The sequence below is a fragment of the Schistocerca cancellata genome, chromosome 4 (genome assembly GCF_023864275.1).
Source record: "Schistocerca cancellata isolate TAMUIC-IGC-003103 chromosome 4, iqSchCanc2.1, whole genome shotgun sequence".
NCBI classification, from domain to species: Eukaryota; Metazoa; Arthropoda; class Insecta; order Orthoptera; family Acrididae; genus Schistocerca; species Schistocerca cancellata.
The window spans coordinates 3,246,825-3,259,666 of NC_064629.1; positions in this window are offsets into that span (position 1 = coordinate 3,246,825).

Here is a 12,842-nt window from a genome sequence, read left to right on the forward strand (position 1 = left end):
TAATGACGATGGATCACTCAAATTGCGTCCCGATTCAATACATCGTCCTCCAGCAGACTAGTCTCCATGGGTCTATTGCTGCCTCGGGCACCTTATGGCTGTTCTGCTGTGCGTCTAGATTATCGAATGGGACGAAAAACTGATAGTGAATTGTAACGTTCAGGGCCACCTAATGACGATGGATCTCTCAAATTGCGTCCCGATTCAATACATCGTCCTCCAGCCGACTTGACTCCATGGGTCTATTGCTGCCTCGGGCACCTTATGGCCGTTCTGCTGTGGGTCTAGGTTATCGAATGGGACGAAAAACTGATATTGAATTGTAACGTTCAGGGCCTCCTAATGACGATGGATCACTCAAATTGCGTCCCGATTCAATACATCGTCCTCCAGCCGACTTGACTCCATGGGTCTATTACTGCCTCGGGCACCTTATGGCCGTTCTGCTGTGAGTCTAGATTATCGAATGGGACGAAAAACTGATAGTAAATTGGAACGTTCAGGGCCTCCTAATGACGATGGAACATTCAAATTGCGTCCCGATTCAATACATCGTCCTCCAGCAGACTTGTCTCCATGGGTCTATTGGTGCCTCGGGCACCTAATGGCCGTTCTGCTGTGAGTCAAAGATTTTCGAATCGGACGAAAAACTGATCGTGAATTGTAACATTCAGGGCCACCTAATGACGATGGATCACTCAAATTGCGTCCCGATTCAATACATCGTCCTCCAGCAGACTTGTCTCCATGGGTCTATTGCTGCCTCGGGCACCTTATGGCCGTTCTGCTGTGAGTCTAGATTATCGAATGGGACGAAAAACTGATAGTGAATTGTAACGTTCAGGGCCACCTAATGACGATGGATCTCTCAAATTGCGTCCCGATTCAATACATCGTCCTCCAGCCGACTTGACTCCATGGGTCTATTGCTGCCTCGGGCACCTTATGGCCGTTCTGCTGTGGGTCTAGATTATGGAATGGGACGAAAAACTGATATTGAATTGTAACGTTCAGGGCCTCCTAATGACGATGGATCACTCAAATTGCGTCCCGATTCAATACATCGTCCTCCAGCCGACTTGACTCCATGGGTCTATTACTGCCTCGGGCACCTTATGGCCGTTCTGCTGTGAGTCTAGATTATCGAATGGGACGAAAAACTGATAGTAAATTGGAACGTTCAGGGCCTCCTAATGACGATGGAACATTCAAATTGCGTCCCGATTCAATACATCGTCCTCCAGCGGACTTGTCTCCTTGGGTCTATTGCGGCCTCGGGCACCTAATGGCCGTTCTGCTGTGAGTCAAAGATTTTCGAATCGGACGAAATACTGATCGTGAATTGTAACATTCAGGGCCACCTAATGACGATGGACCACGCAAATTGCGTCCCGATTCAATACATCGTCGTCCAGCCGAGTTGACCCCATGGATCTATTGCTGCCTCGGGCACCTTATGGCCGTTCTGCTGTGAATCTAGATTATCGAATGGGACGAAAAACTGATAATGAATTGTAACGTTCAGGGCAACCTAATGACGATGGATCACTTAAATTGCGTCCCGATTCAATACATCGTCCTCCAGCCGACTTGTCTCCATGGGTCTATTGCTGCCTCGGGCACCTTATGGCCGTTCTGCTGTGAGTCAAAGATTTTCTCATCTGACGAAAAACTGATAGTGAATTGTAACGTTCAGGGCCTCCTAATGACGATGGATCACTCAAATTGCGTCCCGATTCAATACATCGTCCTCCGGCCGACTTGACTCCATGGGTCTATTGCTGCCTCGGGCACCTTAAGGCGTGCTGCTGTGAGTCTAGATTATCGAATGGGACGAAAAACTGATAGTGAATTGTAACGTTCAGGGCCTCCTAATGACGATGGATCACTCAAATTGCGTCCCGATTCAATACATCGTCCTCCAGCCGACTTGACTCCATGGGTCTATTGCTGCCTCGGGCACCTTATGGCCGTTCTGCTGTGAGTCTAGATTATCGAATGGGACAAAAACCTGATAGTGAATTGTAACGTTCAGGGCCTCCTAATGACGATGGATCACTCAAATTGCGTCCCGATTCAATACATCGTCCTCCAGCAGACTAGTCTCCATGGGTCTATTGCTGCCTCGGGCACCTTATGGCTGTTCTGCTGTGCGTCTAGATTATCGAATGGGACGAAAAACTGATAGTGAATTGTAACGTTCAGGGCCACCTAATGACGATGGATCTCTCAAATTGCGTCCCGATTCAATACATCGTCCTCCAGCCGACTTGACTCCATGGGTCTATTGCTGCCTCGGGCACCTTATGGCCGTTCTGCTGTGGGTCTAGGTTATCGAATGGGACGAAAAACTGATATTGAATTGTAACGTTCAGGGCCTCCTAATGACGATGGATCACTCAAATTGCGTCCCGATTCAATACATCGTCCTCCAGCCGACTTGACTCCATGGGTCTATTACTGCCTCGGGCACCTTATGGCCGTTCTGCTGTGAGTCTAGATTATCGAATGGGACGAAAAACTGATAGTAAATTGGAACGTTCAGGGCCTCCTAATGACGATGGAACATTCAAATTGCGTCCCGATTCAATACATCGTCCTCCAGCAGACTTGTCTCCATGGGTCTATTGGTGCCTCGGGCACCTAATGGCCGTTCTGCTGTGAGTCAAAGATTTTCGAATCGGACGAAAAACTGATCGTGAATTGTAACATTCAGGGCCACCTAATGACGATGGATCACTCAAATTGCGTCCCGATTCAATACATCGTCCTCCAGCAGACTTGTCTCCATGGGTCTATTGCTGCCTCGGGCACCTTATGGCCGTTCTGCTGTGAGTCTAGATTATCGAATGGGACGAAAAACTGATAGTGAATTGTAACGTTCAGGGCCACCTAATGACGATGGATCTCTCAAATTGCGTCCCGATTCAATACATCGTCCTCCAGCCGACTTGACTCCATGGGTCTATTGCTGCCTCGGGCACCTTATGGCCGTTCTGCTGTGGGTCTAGATTATGGAATGGGACGAAAAACTGATATTGAATTGTAACGTTCAGGGCCTCCTAATGACGATGGATCACTCAAATTGCGTCCCGATTCAATACATCGTCCTCCAGCCGACTTGACTCCATGGGTCTATTACTGCCTCGGGCACCTTATGGCCGTTCTGCTGTGAGTCTAGATTATCGAATGGGACGAAAAACTGATAGTAAATTGGAACGTTCAGGGCCTCCTAATGACGATGGAACATTCAAATTGCGTCCCGATTCAATACATCGTCCTCCAGCGGACTTGTCTCCTTGGGTCTATTGCGGCCTCGGGCACCTAATGCCGTTCTGCTGTGAGTCAAAGATTTTCGAATCGGACGAAATACTGATCGTGAATTGTAACATTCAGGGCCACCTAATGACGATGGACCACGCAAATTGCGTCCCGATTCAATACATCGTCCTCCAGCCGAGTTGACCCCATGGATCTATTGCTGCCTCGGGCACCTTATGGCCGTTCTGCTGTGAATCTAGATTATCGAATGGGACGAAAAACTGATAATGAATTGTAACGTTCAGGGCAACCTAATGACGATGGATCACTTAAATTGCGTCCCGATTCAATACATCGTCCTCCAGCCGACTTGTCTCCATGGGTCTATTGCTGCCTCGGGCACCTTATGGCCGTTCTGCTGTGAGTCAAAGATTTTCTCATCGGACGAAAAACTGATAGTGAATTGTAACATTCAGGGCCACCTAATGACGATGGATCACTCAAATTGCGTCCCGATTCAATACATCGTCCTCCAGCAGACTTGTCTCCATGGGTCTATTGCTGCCTCGGGCACCTTATGGCCGTTCTGCTGTGAGTCTAGATCACTCAAATTGCGTCCCGATTCAATACATCGTCCTCCAGCAGACTTGTCTCCATGGGTCTATTGCTGCCTCGGGCACCTTAGGGTAGGCCTGCTGTGACTCAAAGATTTTAGAATCGGACGAAAAACTGATAGTGAATTGTAATTGCGTCCCGATTCAATACATCGTCCTCCAGCAGACTTGTCTCCATGCGTCTATTGCTGCCTCGGGCACCTTATGGCCGTTCTGCTGTGAGTCAGAGATTTTCGAATCGGACGAAAAACTGATAGTGAATTGTAACGTTCAGGGCCACCTAATGACGATGGATCACTCAAATTGCGTCCCGATTCAATACATCGTCCTCCCGTCGACTTGACTCCATGGGTCTATTGCTGCCTCGGGCACCTTATGGCCGTTCTGCTGTGAGTCTAGATTATCGAATGGAAGAAAAAACTGATAGTGAATTGTAACGTTCAGGGCCTCCTAATGACGATGGATCACTCAAATTGCGTCCCGAATCAATACATCGTCCTCCAGCAGACTTGTCTCCATGGGTCTATTGCTGCCTCGGGCACCTTATGGCCGTTCTGCTGTGAGTCTAGATTATCGAATGGGACGAAAAACTGATAGTGAATTGTAACGTTCAGGGCCACCTAACGACGATGGATCACTCAAATTGCGTCCCGATTCAATACATCGTCCTCCAGCCGACTTGACTTCATGGGTCTATTGCTGCCTCGGGCACCTTATGGCCGTTCTGCTGTGAGTCTAGATTATCGAATGGGACGAAAAACTGATAGTGAATTGTAACGTTCAGGGCCTCCTAATGACGATGGATCACTCAAATTGCGTCCCGATTCAATACATCGTCCTCCGGCCGACTTGACTCCATGGGTCTATTGCTGCCTCGGGCACCTTAAGGCGTGCTGCTGTGAGTCTAGATTATCGAATGGGACGAAAAACTGATAGTGAATTGTAACGTTCAGGGCCTCCTAATGACGATGGATCACTCAAATTGCGTCCCGATTCAATACATCGTCCTCCAGCCGACTTGACTCCATGGGTCTATTGCTGCCTCGGGCACCTTATGGCCGTTCTGCTGTGAGTCTAGATTATCGAATGGGACAAAAACCTGATAGTGAATTGTAACGTTCAGGGCCTCCTAATGACGATGGATCACTCAAATTGCGTCCCGATTCAATACATCGTCCTCCAGCAGACTAGTCTCCATGGGTCTATTGCTGCCTCGGGCACCTTATGGCCGTTCTGCTGTGCGTCTAGATTATCGAATGGGACGAAAAACTGATAGTGAATTGTAACGTTCAGGGCCACCTAATGACGATGGATCTCTCAAATTGCGTCCCGATTCAATACATCGTCCTCCAGCAGACTTGACTCCATGGGTCTATTGCTGCCTCGGGCACCTTATGGCCGTTCTGCTGTGGGTCTAGGTTATCGAATGGGACGAAAAACTGATATTGAATTGTAACGTTCAGGGCCTCCTAATGACGATGGATCACTCAAATTGCGTCCCGATTCAATACATCGTCCTCCAGCCGACTTGACTCCATGGGTCTATTACTGCCTCGGGCACCTTATGGCCGTTCTGCTGTGAGTCTAGATTATCGAATGGGACGAAAAACTGATAGTAAATTGGAACGTTCAGGGCCTCCTAATGACGATGGAACATTCAAATTGCGTCCCGATTCAATACATCGTCCTCCAGCAGACTTGTCTCCATGGGTCTATTGGTGCCTCGGGCACCTAATGGCCGTTCTGCTGTGAGTCAAAGATTTTCGAATCGGACGAAAAACTGATCGTGAATTGTAACATTCAGGGCCACCTAATGACGATGGATCACTCAAATTGCGTCCCGATTCAATACATCGTCCTCCAGCAGACTTGTCTCCATGGGTCTATTGCTGCCTCGGGCACCTTATGGCCGTTCTGCTGTGAGTCTAGATTATCGAATGGGACGAAAAACTGATAGTGAATTGTATCGTTCAGGGCCACCTAATGACGATGGATCACTCAAATTGCGTCCCGATTCAATACATCGTCCTCCAGCCGACTTGACTTCATGGGTCTATTGCTGCCTCGGGCACCTTATGGCCGTTCTGCTGTGAGTCTAGATTATCGAATGGGACGAAAAACTGATAGTGAATTGTAACGTTCAGGGCCTCCTAATGACGATGGATCACTCAAATTGCGTCCCGATTCAATACATCGTCCTCCAGCAGACTTGACTTCATGGGTCTATTGCTGCCTCGGGCACCTTATGGCCGTTCTGCTGTGAGTCAAAGATTTTCGAATCGGACGAAAAACTGATAGTGAATTGTAACTTTCAGGGCCACCTAATGACGATGGATCACTCAAATTGCGTCCCGATTCAATACATCGTCCTCCAGCCGACTTGTCTCCATGGGTCTATTGCTGCCTCGGGCACCTTATGGCCGTTCTGCTATGAGTCAAGGATTTTCGCATCGGACGAAAAACTGATAGTAAATTGGAACGTTCAGGGCCTCCTAATGACGATGGAACATTCAAATTGCGTCCCGATTCAATACATCGTCCTCCAGCGGACTTGTCTCCATGGGTCTATTGCTGCCTCGGGCACCTAATGGCCGTTCTGCTGTGAGTCAAAGATTTTCGAATCGGACGAAAAACTGATCGTGAATTGTAACATTCAGGGCCACCTAATGACGATGGACCACGCAAATTGCGTCCCGATTCAATACATCGTCCTCCAGCCTAGTTGACTCCATGGGTCTATTGCTGCCTCGGGCACCTTATGGCCGTTCTGCTGTGAATCGATTATCGAATGGGACGAAAAACTGATAAAGAATTGTAACGTTCAGGGCCACCTAATGACGATGGATCACTCAAATTGCGTCCCGATTCAATACATCGTCCTCCAGCAGACTAGTCTCCATGGGTCTATTGCTGCCTCGGGCACCTTATGGCCGTTCTGCTGTGCGTCTAGATTATCGAATGGGACGAAAAACTGATAGTGAATTGTAACGTTCAGGGCCACCTAATGACGATGGATCTCTCAAATTGCGTCCCGATTCAATACATCGTCCTCCAGCCGACTTGACTCCATGGGTCTATTGCTGCCTCGGGCACCTTATGGCCGTTCTGCTGTGGGTCTAGATTATCGAATGGGATGAAAAACTGATATTGAATTGTAACGTTCAGGGCCTCCTAATGACGATGGATCACTCAAATTGCGTCCCGATTCAATACATCGTCCTCCAGCCGACTTGACTCCATGGGTCTATTACTGCCTCGGGCACCTTATGGCCGTTCTGCTGTGAGTCTAGATTATCGAATGGGACGAAAAACTGATAGTAAATTGGAACGTTCAGGGCCTCCTAATGACGATGGAACATTCAAATTGCGTCCCGATTCAATACATCGTCCTCCAGCGGACTTGTCTCCATGGGTCTATTGCTGCCTCGGGCACCTAATGGCCGTTCTGCTGTGAGTCAAAGATTTTCGAATCGGACGAAAAACTGATCGTGAATTGTAACATTCAGGGCCACCTAAAGACGATGGATCACTCAAATTGCGTCCCGATTCAATACATCGTCCTCCAGCAGACTTGTCTCCATGGGTCTATTGCTGCCTCGGGCACCTTATGGCCGTTCTGCTGTGAGTCTAGATTATCGAATGGGACGAAAAACTGATAGTGAATTGTAACGTTCAGGGCCACCTAATGACGATGGATCTCTCAAATTGCGTCCCGATTCAATACATCGTCCTCCAGCCGACAAGGACTCCATGGGTCTATTGCTGCCTCGGGCACCTTATGGCCGTTCTGCTGTGGGTCTAGATTATCGAATGGGACGAAAAACTGATATTGAATTGTAACGTTCAGGGCCTCCTAATGACGATGGATCACTCAAATTGCGTCCCGATTCAATACATCGTCCTCCAGCCGACTTGACTCCATGGGTCTATTACTGCCTCGGGCACCTTATGGCCGTTCTGCTGTGAGTCTAGATTATCGAATGGGACGAAAAACTGATAGTAAATTGGAACGTTCAGGGCCTCCTAATGACGATGGAACATTCAAATTGCGTCCCGATTCAATACATCGTCCTCCAGCGGACTTGTCTCCATGGGTCTATTGCGGCCTCGGGCACCTAATGACCGTTCTGCTGTGAGTCAAAGATTTTCGAATCGGACGAAAATCTGATCGTGAATTGTAACATTCAGGGCCACCTAATGACGATGGACCACGCAAATTGCGTCCCGATTCAATACATCGTCCTCCAGCAGACTTGTCTCCATGGGTCTATTGCTGCCTCGGGCACCTTATGGCCGTTATGCTGTGAGTCTAGATCACTCAAATTGCGTCCCGATTCAATACATCGTCCTCCAGCAGACTTGTCTCCATGGGTCTATTGCTGCCTCGGGCACCTTAGGGTAGGCCTGCTGTGACTCAAAGATTGTAGAATCGGACGAAAAACTGATAGTGAATTGTAATTGCGTCCCGATTCAATACATCGTCCTCCAGCAGACTTGTCTCCATGGGTCTATTGCTGCCTCGGTCACCTTATGGCCGTTCTGCTTTGAGTCTAGATTATCGAATGGGACGAAAAACTGATAGTGAATTGTAACGTTCAGGGCCACCTAATGACGATGGATCACTCAAATTCCGTCCCGATTCAATACATGGTCCTCCAGCCGACTTGACTCCATGGGTCTATTGCTGCCTCGGGCACCTTATGGCCGTTCTGCTGTGAGTCTAGATTATCGAATGGGACGAAAAACTGATAGTGAATTGTAACGTTCAGGGCCTCCTAATGACGATGGATCACTCAAATTGCGTCCCGATTCAATACATCGTCCTCCAGCAGACTTGACTTCATGGGTCTATTGCTGCCTCGGGCACCTTATGGCCGTTCTGCTGTGAGTCAAAGATTTTCGAATCGGACGAAAAACTGATAGTGAATTGTAACTTTCAGGGCCACCTAATGACGATGGATCACTCAAATTGCGTCCCGATTCAATACATCGTCCTCCAGCCGACTTGTCTCCATGGGTCTATTGCTGCCTCGGGCACCTTATGGCCGTTCTGCTATGAGTCAAGGATTTTCGCATCGGACGAAAAGCTGATAGTAAATTGGAACGTTCAGGGCCTCCTAATGACGATGGAACATTCAAATTGCGTCCCGATTCAATACATCGTCCTCCAGCGGACTTGTCTCCATGGGTCTATTGCTGCCTCGGCACCTAATGGCCGTTCTGCTGTGAGTCAAAGATTTTCGAATCGGACGAAAAACTGATCGTGAATTGTAACATTCAGGGCCACCTAATGACGATGGATCACTCAAATTGCGTCCCGATTCAATACATCGTCCTCCAGCAGACTTGTCTCCATGGGTCTATTGCTGCCTCGGGCACCTTAAGGCCGTTCTGCTGTGAGTCTAGATTATCGAATGGGACGAAAAACTGATAGTGAATTGTAACGTTCAGGGCCACCTAATAACGATGGATCTCTCAAATTGCGTCCCGATTCAATACATCGTCCTCCAGCCGACTTGACTCCATGGGTCTATTGCTGCCTCGGGCACGTTATGGCCGTTCTGCTGTGGGTCTAGATTATCGAATGGGACGAAAAACTGATATTGAATTGTAACGTTCAGGGCCTCCTAATGACGATGGATCACTCAAATTGCGTCCCGATTCAATACATCGTCCTCCAGCCGACTTGACTCCATGGGTCTATTACTGCCTCGGGCACCTTATGGCCGTTCTGCTGTGAGTCTAGATTATCGAATGGGACGAAAAACTGATAGTAAATTGGAACGTTCAGGGCCTCCTAATGACGATGCAACATTCAAATTGCGTCGCGATTCAATACATCGTCCTCCAGCGGACTTGTCTCCATGGGTCTATTGCGGCCTCGGGCACCTAATGGCCGTTCTGCTGTGAGTCAAAGATTTTCGAATCGGACGAAAAACTGATCGTGAATTGTAACATTCAGGGCCACCTAATGACGATGGACCACGCAAATTGCGTCCCGATTCAATACATCGTCCTCCAGCCGAGTTGACCCCATGGGTCTATTGCTGCCTCGGGCAACTTATGGCCGTTCTGCTGTGAATCTAGATTATCGAATGGGACGAAAAACTGATAATGAATTGTAACGTTCAGGGCCACCTAATGACGATGGATCACTTAAATTGCGTCCCGATTCAATACATCGTCCTCCAGCCGACTTGTCTCCATGGGTCTATTGCTGCCTCGGGCACCTTATGGCCGTTCTGCTGTGAGTCAAAGATTTTCGAATCGGACGAAAAACTGATAGTGAATTGTAACATTCAGGGCCACCTAATGACGATGGATCACTCAAATTGCGTCCCGATTCAATACATCGTCCTCCAGCAGACATGTCTCCATGGGTCTATTGCTGCCTCGGGCACCTTAGGGTAGGCCTGCTGTGACTCAAAGATTTTAGAATCGGACGAAAAACTGATAGTTAATTGTAATTGCGTCCCGATTCATTACATCGTCCTCCAGCAGACTTGTCTCCATGCGTCTATTGCTGCCTCGGGCACCTTATGGCCTTTCTGCTGTGAGTCAAAGATTTTCGAATCGGACGAAAAACTGATAGTGAATTGTAACGTTCAGGGCCACCTAATGACGATGGATCACTCAAATTGCGTCCCGATTCAATACATCGTCCTCCCGTCGACTTGACTCCATGGGTCTATTGCTGCCTCGGGCACCTTATGGCCGTTCTGCTGTGAGTCTAGATTATCGAATGGGAGAAAAAACTGATAGTGAATTGTAACGTTCAGGGCCTCCTAATGACGATGGATCACTCAAATTGCGTCCCGATTCAATACATCGTCCTCCAGCAGACTTGTCTCCATGGGTCTATTGCTGCCTCGGGCACCTTATGGCCGTTCTGCTGTGAGTCTAGATTATCGAATGGGACGAAAAACTGATAGTGAATTGTAACGTTCAGGGCCACCTAATGACGATGGATCACTCAAATTGCGTTCCGATTCAATACATCGTCCTCCAGCCGACGTGACTCCATGGGTATAATGCTGCCTCGGGCACCTTATGGCCGTTCTGCTGTGAGGCTAGATTATCGAATGGGACGAAAAACTGATAGTGAATTGTAACGTTCAGGGCCTCCTAATGACGATGGATCACTCAAATTGCGTCCCGATTCAATACATCGTCCTCCAGCAGACTTGACTTCATGGGTCTATTGCGGCCTCGGGCACCTTATGGCCGTTCTGCTGTGAGTCAAAGATTTTCGAATCGGACGAAAAACTGATAGTGAATTGTAACTTTCAGGGCCACCTAATGACGATGGATCACTCAAATTGCGTCCCGATTCAATACATCGTCCTCCAGCCGACTTGTCTCCATGGGTCTATTGCTGCCTCGGGCACCTAATGGCCGTTCTGCTGTGAGTCAAAGATTTTCGAATCGGACGAAAAAGTGATCGTGAATTGTAACATTCAGGGCCACCTAATGACGATGGACCACGCAAATTGCGTCCCGATTCAATACATCGTCCTCCAGCCGAGTTGACTCCATGGGTCTATTGCTGCCTCGGGCACCTTATGGCCGTTCTGCTGTGAATCTAGATTATCGAATGGGACGAAAAACTGATAATGAATTGTAACGTTCAGGGCCACCTAATGACGATGGATCACTTAAATTGCGTCCCGATTCAATACATCGTCCTCCAGCCGACTTGTCTCCATGGGTCTATTGCTGCCTCGGGCACCTTATGGCCGTTCTGCTGTGAGTCTAGATTATCGAATGGGACGAAAAACTGATAGTGAATTGTAACGTTCAGGGCCACCTAATGACGATGGATCTCTCAAATTGCGTCCCGATTCAATACATCGTCCTCCAGCCGACTTGACTCCATGGGTCTATTGCTGCCTCGGGCACGTTATGGCCGTTCGGCTGTGGGTCTAGATTATCGAATGGGACGAAAAACTGATATTGAATTTAACGTTCAGGGCCTCCTAATGACGATGGATCACTCAAATTGCGTCCCGATTCAATACATCGTCCTCCAGCCGACTTGACTCCATGGGTCTATTACTGCCTCGGGCACCTTATGGCCGTTCTGCTGTGAGTCTAGATTATCGAATGGGACGAAAAACTGATAGTAAATTGGAACGTTCAGGGCCTCCTAATGACGATGCAACATTCAAATTGCGTCCCGATTCAATACATCGTCCTCCAGCGGACTTGTCTCCATGGGTCTATTGCGGCCTCTGGCACCTAATGGCCGTTCTGCTGTGAGTCAAAGATTTTCGAATCGGACGAAAAACTGATCGTGAATTGTAACATTCAGGGCCACCTAATGACGATGGACCACGCAAATTGCGTCCCGATTCAATACATCGTCCTCCAGCCGAGTTGACCCCATGGGTCTATTGCTGCCTCGGGCACCTTATGGCCGTTCTGCTGTGAATCTAGATTATCGAATGGGACGAAAAACTGATAATGAATTGTAACGTTCAGGGCCACCTAATGACGATGGATCACTTAAATTGCGTCCCGATTCAATACATCGTCCTCCAGCCGACTTGTCTCCATGGGTCTATTGCTGCCTCGTACACCTTATGGCCGTTCTGCTGTGAGTCAAAGATTTTCGAATCGGACGAAAAACTGATAGTGAATTGTAACATTCAGGGCCACCTAATGACGATGGATCACTCAAATTGCGTCCCGATTCAATACATCGTCCTCCAGCAGACTTGTCTCCATGGGTCTATTGCTGCCTGGGGCACCTTAGGGTAGGCCTGCTGTGACTCAAAGATTTTAGAATCGGACGAAAAACTGATAGTGAATTGTAATTGCGTCCCGATTCAATACATCGCCTCCAGCAGACTTGTCTCCATGCGTCTATTGCTGCCTCGGGCACCTTATGGCCTTTCTGCTGTGAGTCAAAGATTTTCGAATCGGACGAAAAACTGATAGTGAATTGTAACGTTCAGGGCCACATAA